The sequence below is a fragment of the Phyllobates terribilis genome, unplaced genomic scaffold, assembly GCF_046119375.1.
Source record: "Phyllobates terribilis strain yellow unplaced genomic scaffold, ASM4611937v1 Scaffold_3__8_contigs__length_932513732, whole genome shotgun sequence".
NCBI classification, from domain to species: Eukaryota; Metazoa; Chordata; class Amphibia; order Anura; family Dendrobatidae; genus Phyllobates; species Phyllobates terribilis.
In genome coordinates this window covers 68,342,106-68,362,503 of record NW_027362763.1, presented here as the reverse complement: position 1 = coordinate 68,362,503, position 20,398 = coordinate 68,342,106, and positions in this window count along the sequence as shown.

Sequence of the window (20,398 nt, the reverse complement as noted above, 5' to 3'; positions counted from 1 at the left end):
ACATAAAAGATCAAATCACTCTATTTTTCCCCTTAAAAAATGAAGATGGTAAAAAAAATAAAACATTATGCTATCAAAATCTAAAAATAATTAACCCAATTGGTAAACAGTAGTGATGAGCGAGCACTAAAATGCTCAGGTACTCATTGTTCAAGTCAAGCAAATTGGAATGCTCGAGTGCTCGGTCCGAGTAACAAGCCCAATGTAAGTCTATGGGAAACTTGAGTATTTTTCCGGCGGCTCCCCCAGGCGGTCTGCAGAGGGCCTAAAAATTTTCCAAATTGATGGGAACAGTGCTCAAATGACATGGGAACAGCATGGGGAAAACCCTTGGAAGCTTTTCTGACTCCCAGGTCACTGCTGTTAATAATGTTGTCAGATGTATTATGCCACTTTTACAAACTCACAATAAAACATAGAAAAACTAGACCAAAATGGATTTTCCTGGGAAATATGTTAAGGAACATCCTTTCCAGGGTAATGACTTGTATATAAGGCAAAATAAATATACAAAAATAAAAATGATCCTCCACAACTTGGGCTATGTTCACACATAGCATTTTTGATGTGTTTTTGCACTTTTGCTTTGCTTTCAACCAAGACAAATGCATTCACCAGGAAATGTAATTTTAACATTTTACAACCTTATCAGGCCATGTGGTGTGTGACACGTCATCAGACACATCCTGTTTCATTTATGATGGAGGGACTCTGAAAGTCACAGAGCCTATTTTTATAGGGCCATCAGGCAGCCCTTACTATTCTTAAAGGACCAGCAGTCGGCCCTCGCTAATTGTTAGAGAGCCATCAGACAGCTATGCTTTGTTGCTCCCATTTTTAATGAGTGGGTCTCCTATACTGTTATTGCGTATGTAGTGACTGCAAGGGCTGCCAAAAATTTGGACGCAAACCAATGCCCCTTTGAAGAGACATAGAGGAGGGTATCTGTAAAAAAAAAATTTCCCATTACAAATGAGCGGGTCTCCTATATCGATAATGCCCATCCTGTGACTGCAAGGGCTGCCAAAATTTGGGAAAAATCCCACTAACAATTTAAAGACACATAGAGCAGGGCCACAGTAAGGAGTACGACATGTTACCATTAGAAAGGAGAGGGTCTGCTATTCAGTTATAGGGTATTCAGTGAGTCCAACGGCTGCCAAAATTTAGATAAAACCCCACAAACAATTTAAAGACACATAGAGCTGGGCCACAGTAACGAGTACGACATGTTCCCATTAAAAAGGGAAGGGTCTGCTATTCAGTTATAGGGTATGCAGTGAGTCCAACGGCTGGCAAAGTTTAGGAAAAACCTTACTAACAATTTAATGACACATAGAGGTGGGCCTCAGTAACGACATATTCCCATTATTAGCATTTGTGTCTCCCATACTGTTTGTCTATGCAGTGAAGCAATGGCTGCCAAAAATTTGGAGGAATACCAATGCCCATTGCAAGAGATGTTGAGGTCAGAGGGCCTCCTGAAAATAATGTTCCCATTATTAGGAAGTGTGTCTCCCCTTCTGTTTGCCTATGCAGTGAAGCAATGGATGCCAAAAATTTGGAGGAACTCCAATGCCCATTGCAAGAGATGTAGAGGTCAGAGGGCCTCCTGAAAACATTGTTCCCATTATTAGGAAGTGTGTCTCCCAAACTGCTTGCCTATGCAGTGAATGCAACGGCTGCCAAAAATTTGGAGGAACTCCAATGCCCCTTGCAAGAGACGTAGATATGTTGATATGGTACATATGGTGGTGATATGGTGGTGGAGGATGAGGATGCGGAGATGAAGGAGGACAAGAGCAAATCGGCAAAATCAGAAAGCAAATACCCATGTCTGGACGTGAAGACAGGTGCACAGGAATAGTAATAGACCTCCCAAAAAAATACACTGTATTTGAGTTTATCTTATGCTACTTTCATTTGGTGGTGTTCAGAAGTCTGGCCAAATCTAGCCCTTGTTCATTTTTTTAAGAGTCAGCCTGTCAGCATTTTCAGTTGACAGCCGGATGCGCTAATCAGTTATAATTCCACCAGCGGCACTAAAGACCGGCTCTGACAAAACGCTAGCGGCAGTGTAGGCCAGGACTTCCAAGGCATAGAGAGTCAGTTCATGCATGTGTCCAGCTTGGATATGCAATAATTATAAGGCACAGAGGAATCACGGAGGATGTTGGTAAGGTTGGCAAGGTACTCCCTCAGCATCTTCAGAAATTTTTCCTTCCTTGTGAGAGTACCCCGTGCATCACGGCTTGTGCGATGGGAGGGTTAGAGAAAACTGTCCCAGAACTTTGACAGTGTTCCCCTTCCTCTGCTGGATTGCATTTGTGTCTCTCTCGCCTGTTCTCATTGGTTGTGCAACGAACTGTGACCTCTGCCACCAGCGTTTTCAGATGGGAATTTGTTTAATTATTCTGCAACAAGGGCATTCTGGTAATGCCCAATTTTATTAGGCCTGTGCTGCGTGGGAATAAGAGACAGAAAGATTTCCTTGTAGCGTGGGTCTAGAAGTGTCACTAACCAGTAATGACTGTCACCCAAAATTTGAACAACGTGAGGGTCAGGGGAAAGGCAGCATAACACAAACTCAGCCATATGTGCCAGACTGCAAGGACGACTGACCATGCTCTGTTCCTCATCCTCCTTGTGTTCAGGCCATCCATACTGAACAGACGGTATGACAGTTATGCAGGTAGTACCATCTATAGCGCAGTAAACTAGCTCCTCTTCGTCCTCCTCTTCCTCATTGTCACCCAATCCATGTTGGGTTGAGATGAGGCTGGGCTGTATGGAATCACCCTGTATGGTTCCTTGCTCCATCTCCTCGTGCTCTGCCTGCAATGCATCCTCTTTAAATGTGAGCAGAGAGAGTTTCACAACACAGAGAAGTGGGATGGTGACACTAATTATGGCATCATCGCCCCTCACCATCTTGGTGGAGTCCTCAAAATTTTGGAGGATGGTACATACAGTACTAACCAAAAGTTTGGACACACCTTCTCATTTAAAGATTTTTCTGTATTTTCGTGACTATGAAAATTGTACTTTCACACTGAAGGCATCAAAACTATGAATTAACACATGTGGAATTATATACTTAACAAAAAAGTGTGAAACAACTGAAAATATGTCTTATATTCTAGGTTCTTCAAAGTAGCCACCTTTTGCTTTGATGACTGCTTTGCGCACTCTTGGCATTCTCTTGATGAGCTTCAAGAGGTAGTCACCGGAAATAGTTTTCACTTCACAGGTGTGCCCTGTCAGGTTTAATAAGTGGGATTTCTTGCCTTATAAATGGGGTTGGGACCATCAGTTGTGTTGTGCAGAAGTCTGGTGGATACACAGCTGATAGTCCTACTGAATAGACTGTTTGAATTTGTATTATGGCAAGAAAAAAGCAGCTAAGTAAAGAAAAACGAGTGGCCATCATTACTTTTAGAAATGAAGGTCAGTCAGTCTGAAAAATTGGGAAAACTTTGAAAGTGTCCCCAAGTGCAGTTGCAAAAACCATCAAGCGCTACAAAGAAACTGGCTCACATGAGGACCGCCCCAGGAGAGGAAGACCAAGAGTTACCTCTGCTTCTGAGGATAAGTTTATCCGAGTCACCAGCCTCAGAAATCGCAGGTTAACAGCAGCTCAGATTAGAGACCAGGTCAATGCCACACAGAGTTCTAGCAGCAGACACAGCTCTTCAACAACTGTTAAGACGAGACTTTGTGCAGCAGGCCTTCATGGTAAAATAGCTGCTAGAAAACCACTGCTAAGGACAGGCAACAAGCAGAAGAGACTTGTTATGGCTAAAGAACACAAGGAATGGACATTAGACCAGTGGAAGTCTGTGCTTTTGTCTGATGAGTCCAAATTTGAGATTTTTGGTTCCAACCACCGTGTCTTTGTGTGATGCAGAAAAGGTGAACGGATGGACTCTACATGCCTGGTTTCCACCGTGAAGCATGGAGGAGGTGTGATGGTGTGGGGGTGCTTTGCTGGTGACACTGTTGGGGATTTATTCAAAATTGAAGGCATACTGAACCAGCATGGCTGCCACAGCATCTTGCAGCGGCATGCTATTCCATCCGGTTTGCGTTTAGTTGGACCATCATTTATTTTTCAACAGGACAATGACCCCAAACACACCTCCAGGCTGTGTAAGGGCTATTTGACCAAGAAGGGGAGTGATGGGGTGCTGCGCCAGATGACCTGGCCTCCACAGTCACCAGACCTGAACCCAATCGAGATGGTTTGGGGTGAGGCAAAAGGGCCAACAAGTGCTAAGCATCTCTGGGAACTCCTTCAAAATTGTTGGAAGACCATTTCCGGTGACGACCTCTTGAAGCTTATCAAGAGAATGCCATGATGGTGCAAAGCAGTCATCAAAGCAAAAGGTGGCTACTTTGAAGAACCTAGAATATAAGACATATTTTCAGTTTTTCACACCTTTTTGTTAAGTATATAATTCCACATGTGTTAATTCATAGTTTTGATGCCTTAAGTGTGAATGTATAATTTTCATAGTCATGAAAATACAGAATAATCTTTAAATGAGAAGGTGTGTCCAAACTTTTGGTCTGTACTGTATGTCTGACATCCATGTCCACTCCTGAGGTCTTATGTGTGGAGTTTGAACTGAATAACGATGGCCTTGTTGATGCTGGTAGTCAACAACTTCCCTCTTCTGCTCACAAAGCCTTCCCAACATCTGCAATGTAGAGTTCCAACATGTGGGGACATCACAGATCAGTCGGTGAGCCAGAAGCTGGAAACGCTGCTGAAGTACGGCAAGGGCAGCAGAAGCTGTAGCTGACTTTCTAATATGGGCTCACAGGTGGTGTACTTTGACAAGCAGGTCTGATAGATCCGGGTAGGTTTTGAGAAACCGCTGAACCATGAGGTTAAGCACATGTGCCAGGCATGGTACGTGTGTGAGCTCGCTTCACCTCAGAGCTGCCACAGGTCCTGGCCATTGTCACACAGGATCATGACTGGCTGTAGGGTCAGCGGTCTCAACCACAGAGCTGCCTGCTTTTTCAGAGCTGTCCACAACTCTTCAGCATTGTGCACTTTGTCAACTAAGCATATTAGCTTCAGCACAGCCTGTTGCCTCTTGGCTAAGTCAGTGCTACAGTGCTTCCAGCTTGCAACTGATGTGGTCATTTTGGAGATGGAGGCTGAAGAGGAGGAGGTGGAGGTGCAGGAGTTGTAGAATGTGGGCGCAAGTCTGACTGACCCATGGCCCACAATCCTCAGCATCGGGAGGACTTGTTCCCTCCCAAGGTCCGACTGGGTCCGGGCTTCCACTATATTAACCAAGTGTGCCATCAGCAAGATGTGCCGTCCCTGCCCACAAGCACTTGTTCATATGTCTGTGGTTAGGTGGACTTTTCCAGCAACTGCGTTGTTGAAGGCAAGTCTAATGTTGTGGGACACGTGCTCTTGTAATGCGGGGACAGCACACCGGGAGAAATAGTGGCCACTTGGTACCAAGTACTGAGGGATGGCTCCCGTCATCAGGTTGCAGAATGCTTCTGTGTCCACAAGCCTAAAAGGCAACATTTTGAGCGCAAGCATTTGCAAGATGTGTGAATTTAGTAGTGTTGCCTGTGGGGCATTAGCTGGGTATTTGCGCTTGTGTTCCAAGGACTGAGGTAGGGACAACTGAATGCTGCGGTGGGACAAGGACTTTGACGTGCTTGTTGATGGTGCTAGTTGAGAGTGTGCAATGACTGGTGCAGGGCGGGAGGCATCTTAGCATGCACCATGGACAGGGGATAGGCGGGCATGCACAACAGCGGAGCCAGCAGTGGTGTCACCCGCAGACACTGTTCCCGGACCCTGGGATTCGGCCCACTTACTTGGGTGATTTGCTGCCATATGCTTGATCTTGCTATTAGTGGTCAGGCTGGTAGTTTTGCTATCCCTGCTGATGCTGGCCTAGCAGGTTGTGCAAATGGCCTTTTTGGGGTTATCTGCAGAGTCTTTAAAAAAAAACAGACTCAGGAAGACCTAACAGTTGTACTTGCAACTTCCGTCGTGTTGGCGTTACGAGGAACACTTTCCGGTCTTGTGTCTGCAGCCACCACACTGCTTCTTCCTGCCTGTTGTGGTGCTACGCCTCCCTCCCCCTTTGTGCTGCTGTCCTTGCTCTATTTGTTCCCCTGCCAGGTTGGGTCGGTTACTATATCATCCACCACCTCATCTTCTACTTCCGCACCCTTGTCCTCCTCCTGACTATCTGGCAATCGTGTTTCATCATCGTCCATCTCTTGTGACACTTTCCCACCATCGCCTTCATGTGACCGTGGCTGCTCAAATATTTGGGCATAGCTACATGCGATCTCCTCCTGCCCTGCTTCAAGTGGACCGGGCAAGAGGCCCAAATCTTTAAATGGAAAAGTGAACAACTCTTTGGAGTGTCCAAGTGTGGCATTATTTGTCTCTGGGCACTCGGCATGGTGGGAGGAAGGAGGTACATGGTGAGAAATATGCGGTGCAGACTCACGGCTACTGAGACTTGACCGTGTGGAAGACAGAGTGGTGGTGGTGGTGGCAAAGTGACTAAAAGCATTATCTGCTATGCAACCAACAACCTTTTGACACTCATCTGTGTTCAATAGTGGTGTACTGTGGTCCCTTAGTAATTGGGACAGGAAGGTTGAGCAATAAGATGTGGGTGTTTGTTGTGGCACAATTTCAACTTGCCCACGGCCACGTCCTCGGCTTCGGCCTCTGCATGCACAATCACCATCACGGCCACTTCCCCTTCCCTTGCCACGCACCTTGCCAATTTTTAATGGCGGACAATATTTTCCACATTCACGAGAAATAGCTGATTTTGGAATGCAGTTATATGTGATATGTGTGACAGAGAACCACGATTTTAAATAGCAGGCCTGTAATTTACTAATACTATTCTTCACAGACACCTAGTGTGAATAGCTTGACCGACTCACTGCAACAGAATAGAAATGGAAGAATTGTTTGATTTTGGAACAGTCTTATAGGTAATATGTCTGACAGAAAACCACGGTTTTAAATAGCAGGCCTGTGATTTACTAATACTATTCTCCACAGACACCTAGTGTGAATAGCTTGACCGACACACTGCAACAGAATGGAAAAGAAGGGTCAATATTTTCCACTTTCAGTTAAAATTTCTGGATTTTTATCGCTGAAATATTGAACAGATCTGGCTTTATTCTACAGTGAGAACAAGCAAATGGAGCAGAAAAATGGTGTACTCTGGATTTTTATCGCTGAAATATGGAAGCGATCTGGCTGTATTCTACAGTGAGAACAAGCAAATGGAGCCGAAAAATGGTGCACTCTGGGTTGCTTTTTAAGCAAATAATCAGGATTAAGATAAAAAAAAATTAGCTCTGGCTCCTGATATCTGGGGCTATGTCTACAAATATCTGTAATTATTATAGCAGCAACAGACAGGACTTTCAATGGACCTTCTTGTGCTGTATCATACACTGCAGTCTGCCACATACACTGCCTGCCTGACTAGCACTGATTATATGCAGCTGGATTAGTCCTCAGGACTAGAGATGAGCCTTGTTCTACTCGAACTGTTCGCCAATCTCAAATTCGAGCTGTTTTGGGCGGTGTTCGAGCCGTTCGGCGAACACGAACGATTTGAGAAAAATTCGGCTGTTCGAGGTTATGTTCGATAACTGTTCGTGCACCAAAATCATAACTGGATTTTTTCTCAGTAATGATGAAAATTAATGTTCATACGCAGTTTGAGTGCACAGCGGGGTGGGGGGAGGGGCAGGGGATGGATCTCTGCAGGAACAATGAAGAACTCTATTTTTTTTTCTCTTTCCCGCATTTACAGTGGGGAGGTGCAATCTGTCAGCCTATCAGCAGCGCACACACGGAGCGAAGTGCTTTTTTTCACACAAGCAAGGGCATGTGTCATTGGCAGTGTATGTCACATGTCGTTGCCCTATAAGACCCAGCCATTTTCCCCGTCGCCACCATTTTCTCACTGCTGCAGCTGCGTGTTAGACGGCACCGCTGTTGCTGTGTGCGCTATACCATGTTAATTTCAAGCCAATTTTCGCACAAATCTACAGATAGCTTGGGAGTAGGGAATAGTTGTGATTGCAGTCCTTTTAAGGACTAGGTTACAGCATTCCTACGACTTTTATCAGGCAGGTCTGTGCTCTTAAATAGATAGATTGTAGTAAAGACTAGAGATGAGCGGTGTTCGACTAGAACTGTTCGCCAATCTCAAATTCGAGCTGTTTTGGGCGGTGTTCGAGTTGTTCGACGAACCCGAACGATTTGCAAAAAATTCGGCTGTTCGAGGTTATGTTCGATAACTGTTCGTGCACCAAAAGCGTGTCCTGCATGTCTGGCGCTATTTAGAGCACCAATCATACAGGGATTGTCTGCCACTCACTGTAATGCCACAGCCATGTTGGTTGTGGCATTACAGTGATTGCCCAAATCGATGGGAACAGTGCTCACAGTGAAACATGAAAAGCCGGCAATTCAGCAGCGGCATACACCTGTACCCGACAATTTAGAACCGAAAGAATAGAGCTCCACACATAGATTAGATAGATATAAACATGTCAGCCACATATATACGAAGTACAGTGACAGTGCTGCTTACTGTACTTGTCATTTAGCGTAAAGGATTTATCAAAAAAAATAATAGTGTTTTCGTGCACCGTCTCTTTAAAAAAGCCGGCCGGCAATTCAGCAGCGGTACCCGACAATTTATAACAGAAAGAATAGAGCATCACACATAGATTAGATAGATAGAAACATGTCAGTCACATATATATGAAGTACAGTGATAGTGTTGGTTACTGTACTTGTCATTTAGTATTAAAATAAAGGATTTATTATTAAAAAAATTGGCGTGGGGTTCCCCTTAATTTTAGGCTCTAGCGGAGGTTAAGCAGACGGCTGGGGCAGATGTTTGAAGCCTGGGAAGGGGGTAATACCCACGGAGCTTCCCAGGCTACTAATATCAGCCCCCAGCTGAATACATAGCCTTTACTAGCTATTAAAATGGGGGACCCCCCAAAAAAAATGACGTGGGGTCCCCCCTAATTTAATAGCTAGCAAAGGCTAGGCAGACAGCTGGGGGCTGATATTAATAGCCCAGGAAGGGAGCCATGAATATTGGCCCCCTCCCAGGCTAGAAACACCAGCCGTCAGCCGCCCCAGAAATGGCGCATTCATAGGATGCGCCAATTCTGGCACTTAGCCTCGCTCTTCCACGCTGCCCTGGTGCGGTGGCAGGGGGTAATAGGGTTGGGGTTGATGTCAGCTTATAATGCCAGCTGACATCAAGCCCAGGTTAGTAATGGAGAGGCGTCTATAAGACACCCCCATTACTAACCCCATAGTCAAAGTTAAAAAAAGCACAAACACCCAGAATAAAGTCCTTTAATTGAAATAAAGACACAATCCTTTATTGTTCTAAATTAAACCATACTTACCGTCACGCCCATTCCAGCTGAAGCCAACGATCTCCTGCAATAAAAGAAAAATAATAAAGCAACCTCATCCTTACCTTTCCATGGTTCCCACGACAGCTTCAGCTCTGCTACATCGAGATGACAGGCTGGACCGCAGCAGAACGCTGCCATCCAGCCTCTCATCCCGCAGACACTGAGAAGCGCAGGCTTGCTTGCGCTGCTCAGCGTCTCTCTGTGACGACATCCAGATGAGCCGAGTTCATGTCCAATGAACTCGGCTCACCTCATGCACGTCACTGACAGCGTGGGAAAATTCTCAAGCTGAAGCGGTGAGTGCAGGAGAATTCTCCCACGCTGTCAGTGACGTGCATAAGGTGAGCTCATGTCCAATGAACTCAGCTCACCTCCTGCACGTCACTGACAGCGTGGGAGAATTCTCCTGCACTCAGCGCTTCAGCGTGAGAATTCTCCCGCTGAAGCGCTGAGTGCAGGAGAATTTTCCCACGCTGTCAGTGACGTGCATAAGGTGAGCTCATGTCCAATGAACTCAGCTCACCTCCTGCACGTCACTGACAGCGTGGGAGAATTCTCCTGCACTCAGCGCTTCAGTGTGAGAATTCTCCCACGGTGAAGCGCTGAGTGCAGGAGAATTTTCCCACGCTGTCAGTGACGTGCATGAGGTGAGCCGAGTTCATTGGACATTAACTCGGCTCATCTGGATGCCCTCACAGAGAGACACTGTGGAGCGCAAGCAAGCCTGCGCTTCTCAGTGTCTGCGGGATGACAGGCTGGATGGCAGCGTTCTGCAGCGGTCCAGCCTGTCATCTCGATGTAGCAGAGCTGAAGCTGTCATGGGAACCATGGAAAGGTAAGGATGATGTTGCTTTATTATTTTTCTTTTATTTCAGGAGATCGTTGGCTTCAGCTGGAATGGGCGTGATGGTAAGTATGGTTTAATTTAGAACAATAAAGAATTGTGTGTTTATTTCAATTAAAGGACTTTTTTCTGGGTGTTGTGTTTTTTTTAAATACTTTACTAGAAATTCATGGTGGTCATGTCTAATATTGGCGTGACCCCATGAATTTCGGGCTTAGGGCCAGCTGATAATGCCAAGCTGGCCCTAACCCCTTTATTACCCAGTGAGCCACCGCATCAGGGCCCTGGATGAGTTGGGTACAGCGCCAGAAGATGGCGCTTCTATGAACGCGCCATTTTCCGGGGTGGCTGCGGACTGCAATTTGCAGCGGGGGTGGCCCAGAAAGCTTGGGCCTCCCTGCGCTGCGGATTCCAGCCCCCAGCTGCCTAGTTGTACCTGGCTGGACACAAAAACAGGGCGAAGCCCCACGTCAATTTTCTTTAAATTATTTCATGAAATAATTAAGAAAAAAAGGGCTTCCCTATATTGTTGTGTCCGGCCAGGTACAAATAGGCAGCTGGTGGTTGGGGGCAGCCCGTTCCTGCCTGCTGTACCTGGCTGGACACAAATATAGTGCGAAGCCCCACGTCAATTTTTTTTAAATTATTTCATGAATTTCCTGAAATAATTTAAAAAAATTGAAGTGGGGCTTCGCACTATATTTGTGTCCAGCCAGGTACAGCAGGCAGGAACGGGCTGCCCCCATCCACCAGCTGCCTATTTGTACCTGGCCGGACACAACAATATAGGGAAGCCCTTTTTTTCTTAATTATTTCATGAATTTCATGAAATAATTAAAAAAAATTGAAGTGGGGCTTCGCACTATATTTGTGTCCAGCCAGGTACAGCAGGCAGGAAAGGGCTGCCCCCATCCACCAGCTGCCTATTTGTACCTGGCCGGACACAACAATATAGGGAAGCCCTTTTTTTCTTAATTATTTCATGAATTTCATGAAATAATTAAAAAAAATTGAAGTGGGGCTTCGCACTATATTTGTGTCCAGCCAGGTACAGCAGGCAGGAACGGGCTGCCCCCAACCACCAGCTGCCTATTTGTACCTGGCCGGACACAACAATATAGGGAAGCCCTTTTTTTCTTAATTATTTCATGAATTTCATGAAATAATTAAAAAAAAAGTACGTGGGGCTTCGCCCTATTTTTGTGTCCAGCCAGGTACAACTAGGCAGCTGGGGGCTGGAATCTGCAGCGCAGGGAGGCCCAAGCTTTCTGGGGCCCCCCCCGCTACAAATTGCAGTCCGCAGCCACCCCGGAAAATGGCGCGTTCATAGAAGCGCCATCTTCTGGCGCTGTACCCAACTCATCCAGGGCCCTGGTGCGGTGGCTCACTGGGTAATAAAGGGGTTAGGGCCAGCTTGGTATTATCAGCTGGCCCCAAGCCGAAAATTCATGGGGTCACGCCAGTATTAGACATGACCGCCATGAATTTCTAGTAAAGTATTTAAAAAAAACACAACACCCAGAATAAAGTCCTTTAATTGAAATAAAGACACAATTCTTTATTGTTCTAAATTAAACCATACTTACCATCACACCCATTCCAGCTGAAGCCAACGATCTCCTGCAATAAAAGAAAAATAATAAACCAACCTCATCCTTACCTTTCCATGGTTCCCACGACAGCTTCAGCTCTGCTACATCGAGATGACTGGCTGGACCGCAGCAGAACGCTGCCATCCAGTCTGTCATCCCGCAGACACTGAGAAGCGCAGGCATGCTTGCGCTCCTCACTGTCTCGCTGTGACGGCATCCAGATGAGCCGAGGTCATGTCCAATGAACTCGGCTCACCTCATGCACGTCACTGACAGCGTGGGAAAATTCTCACGCTGAAGTGCTGAGTGCAGGAGAATTCTCCCACGCTGTCAGTGATGTGCATGAGGTGAGCTTATGTCCAATGAACTCAGCTCACCTCCTGCACGTCACTGACAGCGTGGGAAAATTCTCCTGCAATCAGCGCTTCAGCGTGAGAACTTTCCCACGCTGTCAGTGACGTGCATGAGGTGAGCCGAGTTCATTGGACATGAACTCGGCTCATCTGGATGTCGTCACAGAGAGACGCTGAGCAGCGCAAGCAAGCCTGCGCTTCTCAGTGTCTGCGGGATGACAGGCTGGATGGCAGCGTTCTGCTGCGGTCCAGCCTGTCATCTCGATGTAGCAGAGCTGAAGCTGTCGTGGGAACCATGGGAAGGTAAGGATGAGGTTGCTTTATTATTTTTCTTTTATTGCAGGAGATCGTTGGCTTCAGCTGGAATGGGCGTGATGGTAAGTTTGGTTTAATTTAGAACAATAAAGGATTGTGTCTTTATTTCAATTAAAGGACTTTATTCTGGGTGTTTGTGTTTTTTTTAACTTTGACTATGGGGTTAGTAATGGGGGTGTCTTATAGACGCCTCTCCATTACTAACCTGGGCTTGATGTCAGCTGGCATTATAAGCTGACATCAACCCCAGCCCTATTACCCCTTGCCACCGCACCAGGGCAGCGTGGAAGAGCGAGGCTAAGTGCCAGAATTGGCGCATCCTATGAATGCGCCATTTCTGGGGCGGCTGACGGCTGGTGTTTCTAGCCTGGGAGGGGGCCAATATTCATGGCTCCCTTCCTGGGCTATTAATATCAGCCCCCAGCTGTCTGCCTAGCCTTTGCTAGCTATTAAATTAAGGGGGACCCCACGTCATTTTTTTTGGGGGGTCCCCCATTTTAATAGCTAGTAAAGGCTATGTATTCAGCTGGGGGCTGATATTAGTAGCCTGGGAAGCTCCGTGGGTATTACCCCCTTCCCAGGCTTCAAACATCTGCCCCAGCCGTCTGCTTAACCTCCGCTAGAGCCTAAAATTAAGGGGAACCCCACGCCAATTTTTTTAATAATAAATCCTTTATTTTAATACTAAATGACAAGTACAGTAACCAACACTATCACTGTACTTCATATATATGTGACTGACATGTTTCTATCTATCTAATCTATGTGTGATGCTCTATCTTTCTGTTCTAAATTGTCGGGTACCGCTGCTGAATTGCCGGCCGGCTTTTTTAAAGAGACAGTGCATGAAAACACTATTATTTTTTTAAATAAATCCTTTACACTAAATGACAAGTACAGTAAGCAACACTATCACTGTACTTATTATATATGTGACTGACATGTTTCTATCTATCTAATCTATGTGTGAAGCTCTATTCTTTCTGTTCTAAATTGTCGGGTACAGATGCTGAATTGCCGGCCGGCTTTTTTAAAGAGACGGTGCATGAAAACACTAATATTTTTTTTAATAAATCCTTTACACTAAATGACAAGTGCAGTAACCAACACTGTCACTGTGCTTCTTATATGTGTGACTGACATGTTTCTATCTATCTAATCTATGTGTGAGGCTCTATTCCTTCTTGTCTAAATTGTCGGGTACCGGTGTATGCCGCTGCTGAATTTGCCGGCCGGCTTTTTTAAAGAGAGTGTCTTCTGAGCAGTTTGTCAGCTTTTGGACACCTTTGCAGGTGTTTTCTATGTGTTTCTATGTGTTTTTGTTTGCCTGCCATTGGTTTTAACGGTGTTCGACGGTGTTCTAAGGTGTTCGACGAACAGTTCGACGAACAGTTCCTCGAACATCCCGGTGTTCGACGAACCGAACCGAACCCGAACACTACGGGGGTGGCTCAACACTAGTAAAGACTAATTGTAATTGCAGTCCTTTTCAGGACTAGGTTACATCAGTTCCTATCAGTTTTTGCCAGGCAGGTCTGTGCCAGGGCTGTGCAAGTTTTTTTCACAGCATTTGGCTGAATGTAGCAAAGCTAATCCTTTTTGGCCTATTGCAGAGTGTGTTAGTCAGTGGAGTAGCCTATCTGTGTTGCAAGATATACCACCTGTGTATAGAATACCAATTTTTTTACTGCACCTAGTGAAGTAAAATCTTTTGGGCATAGCATCATTCTATTAGTCCATCTATACTGACCTCCATCAGGTTGCAAATTGAATATCATTTTTTTCAGCATCTAGCTCTGAAAAAATATTTGGGCTTCTAGCAGTGTGTGGGACTTGTTCTATTAGTCCATCTATACTGACCTCCATCAGGTTGCAAACTGAATATAATTTTTTTCTGCATCTAGCTCTGAAAAAATATTTGGCCTTCTAGCAGTGTGTGGGACTTTCTCTATTAGTCCATCTATACTGACCTCCGTCAGGTTGCAAATTAAAAATAATTTTTCTCTGCATCCAGCTCTGAAAAAATATTTGGCCTTCTAGCAGTGTGTGGGACTTTCTCTATTAGTCCATCTATACTGACCTCCATCAGGTTGCAAATTCAAAATAATTTTTTGTCTGCATCTAGCTCTGAAAAAATATTTGGCCTTCTAGCAGTGTGTTGGACTTTCTCTATTAGTCCATCTATACTGACCTCCATCAGGCTGCAAATTAAAAATAATTTTTATCTGCATCTACCTCTGAAAAAATATTTGGCCTTCTAGCTGTGTGTGGGACTTGTTCTATTAGTCCATCTATACTGACCTCCATCAGGTTGCAAACTGAATATAATTTTTTTCTGCATCTAGCTCTGAAAAAATATTTGGCCTTCTAGCAGTGTGTGGGACTTTCTCTATTAGTCCATCTATACTGACCTCCATCAGGTTGCAAATTCAAAATAATTTTTTGTCTGCATCTAGCTCTGAAAAAATATTTGGCCTTCTAGCAGTGTGTGGGAATTTCTCTATTAGTCAATCGATACTGACCTCCATCAGGTTGCAAATTCAAAATAATTTTTTGTCTGCATCTAGCTCTGAAAAAATATTTGGCCTTCTAGCAGTGTGTGGGACTTTCTCTATTAGTCCATCTATACTGACCTCCATCAGGCTGCAAATTAAAAATAATTTTTAGCTGCATCTACCTCTGAAAAAATATTTGGCCTTCTAGCTGTGTGTTGGACTTGTTCTATTAGTCCATCTATACTGACCTCCATCAGGTTGCAAACTGAATATAATTTTTTTCTGCATCTAGCTCTGAAAAAATATTTGGCCTTCTAGCAGTGTGTGGGACTTGTTCTATTAGTCCATCTATACTGACCTCCATCAGGTTGCAAATTGAATATCATTTTTTTCTGCATCTACTTCTGAAAAAATGTTTGGGCTTCTAGCAGTGTGTGGGACTTTCTCTATTAGTCCATCTATACTGATCACCATCAGACTGCAAATTAAAAATAATTTTTATCTGCATCTAGCTCTGGAAAAATATTTGGGCTCCTAGCAGTATGTGGGACTTGTTCTATTAGTCCATCTATACTGACCTCCATCAGGTTGCAAATTGAATATAATTTTTTTCTGCATCTACTTCTGAAAAAATATTTGGGCTTCTAGCAGTGTGTGGGACTTGGTCTATTAGTCCATCTACACTGACCTCCATCAGGTTGCAAATTAAAAATAATTTTTATCTGCATCTAGGTCTGAAAAAATATTTGGGCTTCTAGCAGTGTGTGGGACTTGTTCTATTAGTCCATATATACTGACCTCCATCAGGTTGCAAACTGAATATCATTTTTTTCTGCATCTACCTCACAAAAAAAATTTGGGCTTCTAGCAGTGTGTGGGACTTGTTCTATTATTCTATCTATACTGACCTCCATTAGGTTGCAAATTGAATATAATTTTTTTCTGCATCTAATTCTGAAAAAATATTTGGGCTTCTAGCAATGTGTGGGACTTGGTCTATTAGTCCATCTACACTGACCTCCATCAGGTTGCAAATTAAAAATAATTTTTATCTGCATCTAGCTCTGAAAAAATATTTGGGCTTCTAGCAGTGTGTGGGACTTGGTCTATTAGTCCATTTTTACTGATCTCCATCAGGTTGCAAATTAAAAATAATTTTTATCTGCATCTAGCTCTGAAAAAATATTTGGGCTTCTAGCAGTGTGTGGGACTGGGTCTATTAGTTCATCTATACTGACCTCCATCAGGTTGCAAATTAAAAATAATTTTTATCTGCATCTAGCTCTGAAAAAATATTTAGGCTTCTAGCAGTGTGTGGGACTCATTGTATTAGGCCATCTATACCAAGCTCCACCAGCTTTGAAATTAATAATAATTTTTAGCTGCATCTAGCCCTGAAAATAATTTTTCCCAATAGTGGTAGCAATAGAAATATGGGGCGCGTGCCTGGCTAACAAAAATATACGCTTCATAACACAAAACACCAGCCTAGCGCACTGCATTAATAAGATGGCATCATCGTCTCTCCCAATGCTAGGCCTACTACGCAGGCTAGCATTCCTGTGCCTAAAGCACAATGTATTGGTCCGCGCTAGCTACTATGCTGAGGGGTATAAAGCTGCTGCTAACGCTTTATAACAATTCAATTGGCAGATTTTCACAGAGCTCTTCCACAACGCCCACCCATCGGGCAACAGTTGCCCACCCTCCCTATGGGATCTAGTGGCGAATAGTTGATGCCATTAATCAGAGCGTCAGTTGCCCCGTCAACTTGGCAAGCATACGGTAAGGCATGGGAAGAGTGGACACGACTAGTAGCAGGCAGACGGGTTGACCAATGTGAACAAGCCAGATCACAAGTCACCATAGAATTTCTCCACCAGCTAATGATGAGGGGCATATCAGGGGCGTCAGCGCAGCGGTGTCTGACCGGAGTAGCATTTCACTTCCAACTACTGAATTGGGGAGATGTGACAAAGATTCATCATCAGACAATCCATAAAAGGGTGGCAAAGGGGTCAGCCAAGTCAGGAATGTAGACGTCCCGTCCCGTGTCACTAAAACTGATTTCTCACATCTTATCCCTAACACCATTAACATGACACTCACAATTTGAAGCAACACTAATGTCTACTGCATTTGTGATCGCCTTCTTCGGGGCGCTATGTATAAGCGAATTAGTCCCTCAATCCAAAATTACCACCAGTGGAGGCTTATTACACCAGGACGTAGTCATAGCCAATAATGCAATACGTCTACGCATACACCAATCGAAAATGGTTCCAGCGGGCAGGGGTACTTGGGTACTTCTACAACCCACAAACGGTACACTGAGTCGGGTAACAATAGTAAAAACATATCTAACCATCAGATCACAAAGTAATTTCTTCCTATCACACATTGATGGAACGCCATTATCAAGATACCTGTTCCAAGATATATTTAATAAATGCATAACATCGGCAGGGAACCACCCCAAAGATTACGGGACACACTCATTCCGCATAGGTGCGGCCACGGAAGCAGCAAGAGCAGGACTGTTAGAAACGGAAGTTCAGAGGATAGGGAGATGGCGATCCACGTGTTTGGCGAGATAGATAAGACCGGACTTGTTATCCTAACGTGGTTTGTTTCTTTTACAGGTGACGCTAAGCCAACAGTGTGAGTGATAGGCCACTCGTATATATATTGGGCACAAAAAAGGGCGAAAGTCCGCCCAGGCGGGAGGAAATTAGAGTTTCATAACACATATTTCAACTGGAGAGGTATTAGAGGCCTGCTATGGCCACAGGTACTAATGGAGGTAATCAAGGTAGGAAGAGAGGCAAGAGGTCCGGTCATCTTAGTTATACAGGCCGGGGGAAACAACCTAGGTCATCACAAGAGCGCATAACTAATGGCAATAATGAAACTAGACACTGAGCGCTTCAGAGAATTTTTCACAAAATTAGCTATAGTATGGTCAGAGATTGTGCCGATAGCGGTATGGCAAGGTGCGCGAGACATCACGGCCATCGAATGGACAAGGCGGGTAATAAATATTCAGATGGCAAAATTTAGAAGAGACAGAGGCGGTGTAGTGATACGACACCGACAACTGGAAGGAGATAAAGCAGGCCTCATACGGCCCGACGGTGTTCACTTAATAGATATTGGACTGGACATATTCCTGTCAGGACTCCAGGACGGAGTGGAACAAGCGTTAAGTGTGATGGGTGGGGGTCAGAGTCCTGCATACGAGTACGCTGGATCCTCCGTGGCCTGGAAATAGAAAGGACATGTTGGAGAGTTACACTTGTTGGCCAACTTGCCGGAGTGGGGACCCAGGGCATGCTGCAACAAGCTGAATTATTTTAGAAATAAAATGCCTTTCTAATGGAATGAGTATAAAGAGTTAATAAAGCTGTGACCGATCCTCACCCATCCAGTTGTAAGAGTTACATTATTGTATTGTCCATGAAAGGGGGGCGGTAGGGGGGCTGAGCGTCTGGGTTTGGTTGGGGGTCCCCACAGTCTGCCTAGGCTAGATTCATTTAAAAATTCTTATTAGATACACAGGCGGTGCAGCTTGCTTCGCAGCTGGGCTACTACGCCCAAAGTATAGCCTAGGCTAGATGCAGTTAAAATTTCTATGCTGACTAGCAGACACTGAAGATTTGGAGCAGACCTCTGAGTAAACAGCTCTTCAGACTCAACCATCTGTGTTACCCCAAGCCATAGTGTATGTTGTTTCTTACAGTTAAAAGGGGGGGGCGGGGGGTGCGACCCAACCCACCTGGAATTGACGATGCCAACGTCACGTAAGACACAGCAAGGGGACTCCCAAAATTGTGGCACAGACACCACTTAACCCTAGAACGCATACCTGTGGCCTTGCAGGCCCGCCCAGTTAATTGTTTTCTATTTTCTGCAAGATTACTTTAGTTAGAATTTTGAAACTCTAGGTATTCTTCATGTATATAGTTGTTTGTCATTTGAGTTTGAGTTATTCCATGTTATTTGCACACGGGCCTAAAGGGCCCCAGGTATGTGAAAGTGTAGATTATTATGGTCATGCATTCTAGGGTTAAGTGGCATCAATTGCCCCACTGTTGCTTAAAACGGTTGGTGAGGTGATTTTACCAAATCCCCAAGCTTTTAGTCTCCCAAGGATGACACAGGGGTAGAAATGTCCTTGCGAATCCATGATTTGTTCATCTTTATGAACGTGAGTCTGTCTACATTCTCAGTGGACAGCCGCGTGCGCTTATCTGTCAGCACACCACCAGCAGCGCTGAACACACGTTCAGAGAGAACGCTGGCTGCATGGCATGACAAGATCTCCAAGGCGTGAGTGGCGAGCTCCGGCGATTTTTCCAGATTGGAATACCAAAATGAGCAAGGGTCCAGTGACACAGTCATGGCTTCGATGTTCACTTGGAGATTCTCCTGTACCATCCTCTCTAGGCATTGACTATGTGTCAGACTTCTTGTCTCCTGTGGCCTTGCAAAGGATGGTCTAAAAAAGTGATGAAACGATTCTACAAAATTGCTGTTACCAGCAGATACTGTGTTACTGTTACTGTTTGAGTGATGAAGACTCGACAGTCCCACTGTTGGCAAGTTAGAACTGTGAGATTCACTACGTGCACCACTGGTGTTTTGTGGAAAAGCACATGTAAGATTCTGCAACAGCGTCTGCAGATACTCCTGCATTCGTCAATACCTTTTTATGGCAGGAATTATTTCGGCAAATATACTTTTGTACCGGGGATCTAAGAGTGTGGCAACCCAGTAGTCGGGATTACTTCGAATTCTGACAATCCGGGGGTCATGTTGCAGGTAGTGCAGCAAGAAGGCACTCATGTGTCTTGCGCATCCAGAAGTACCAAGTCCTTGTTGTGTTGGTAGCGAGGTAAGAATCATGCTTCCTTCCTCTGCCCTCTCCCTCCAACCTCGCACAACAGAAATGTGATCAAGGTCTCCCTCATCTGATGAGTCTTCCATGCCCATCGCCAGTTCATCCTCCACTTCTTCCTCGGCTCCTGCACCTTCCTCAACAGTTTGGCTGCTACCATGCGCCCTGGTTTATCCCTCTCCCCCACCCTCCCATGCCTGCCGCCTTGGTGCTGCCAACCGTCTGGACCTTGGAGATGTTATCCCTTCCGCATACGACTCCTCCTCTACTTCCTCCACCTCCTCTTGTCCCACCACCTGACTCTGAATTCTGTTTAATGTGTGCTCCAGCATGTAAATCACCGGAATAGTCATGCTGATAATGGCATCGTCGTCAGCACTAAACATCTTCGTCGCCATTTCAAAACTGTGCAGAAGGGTGTGTGG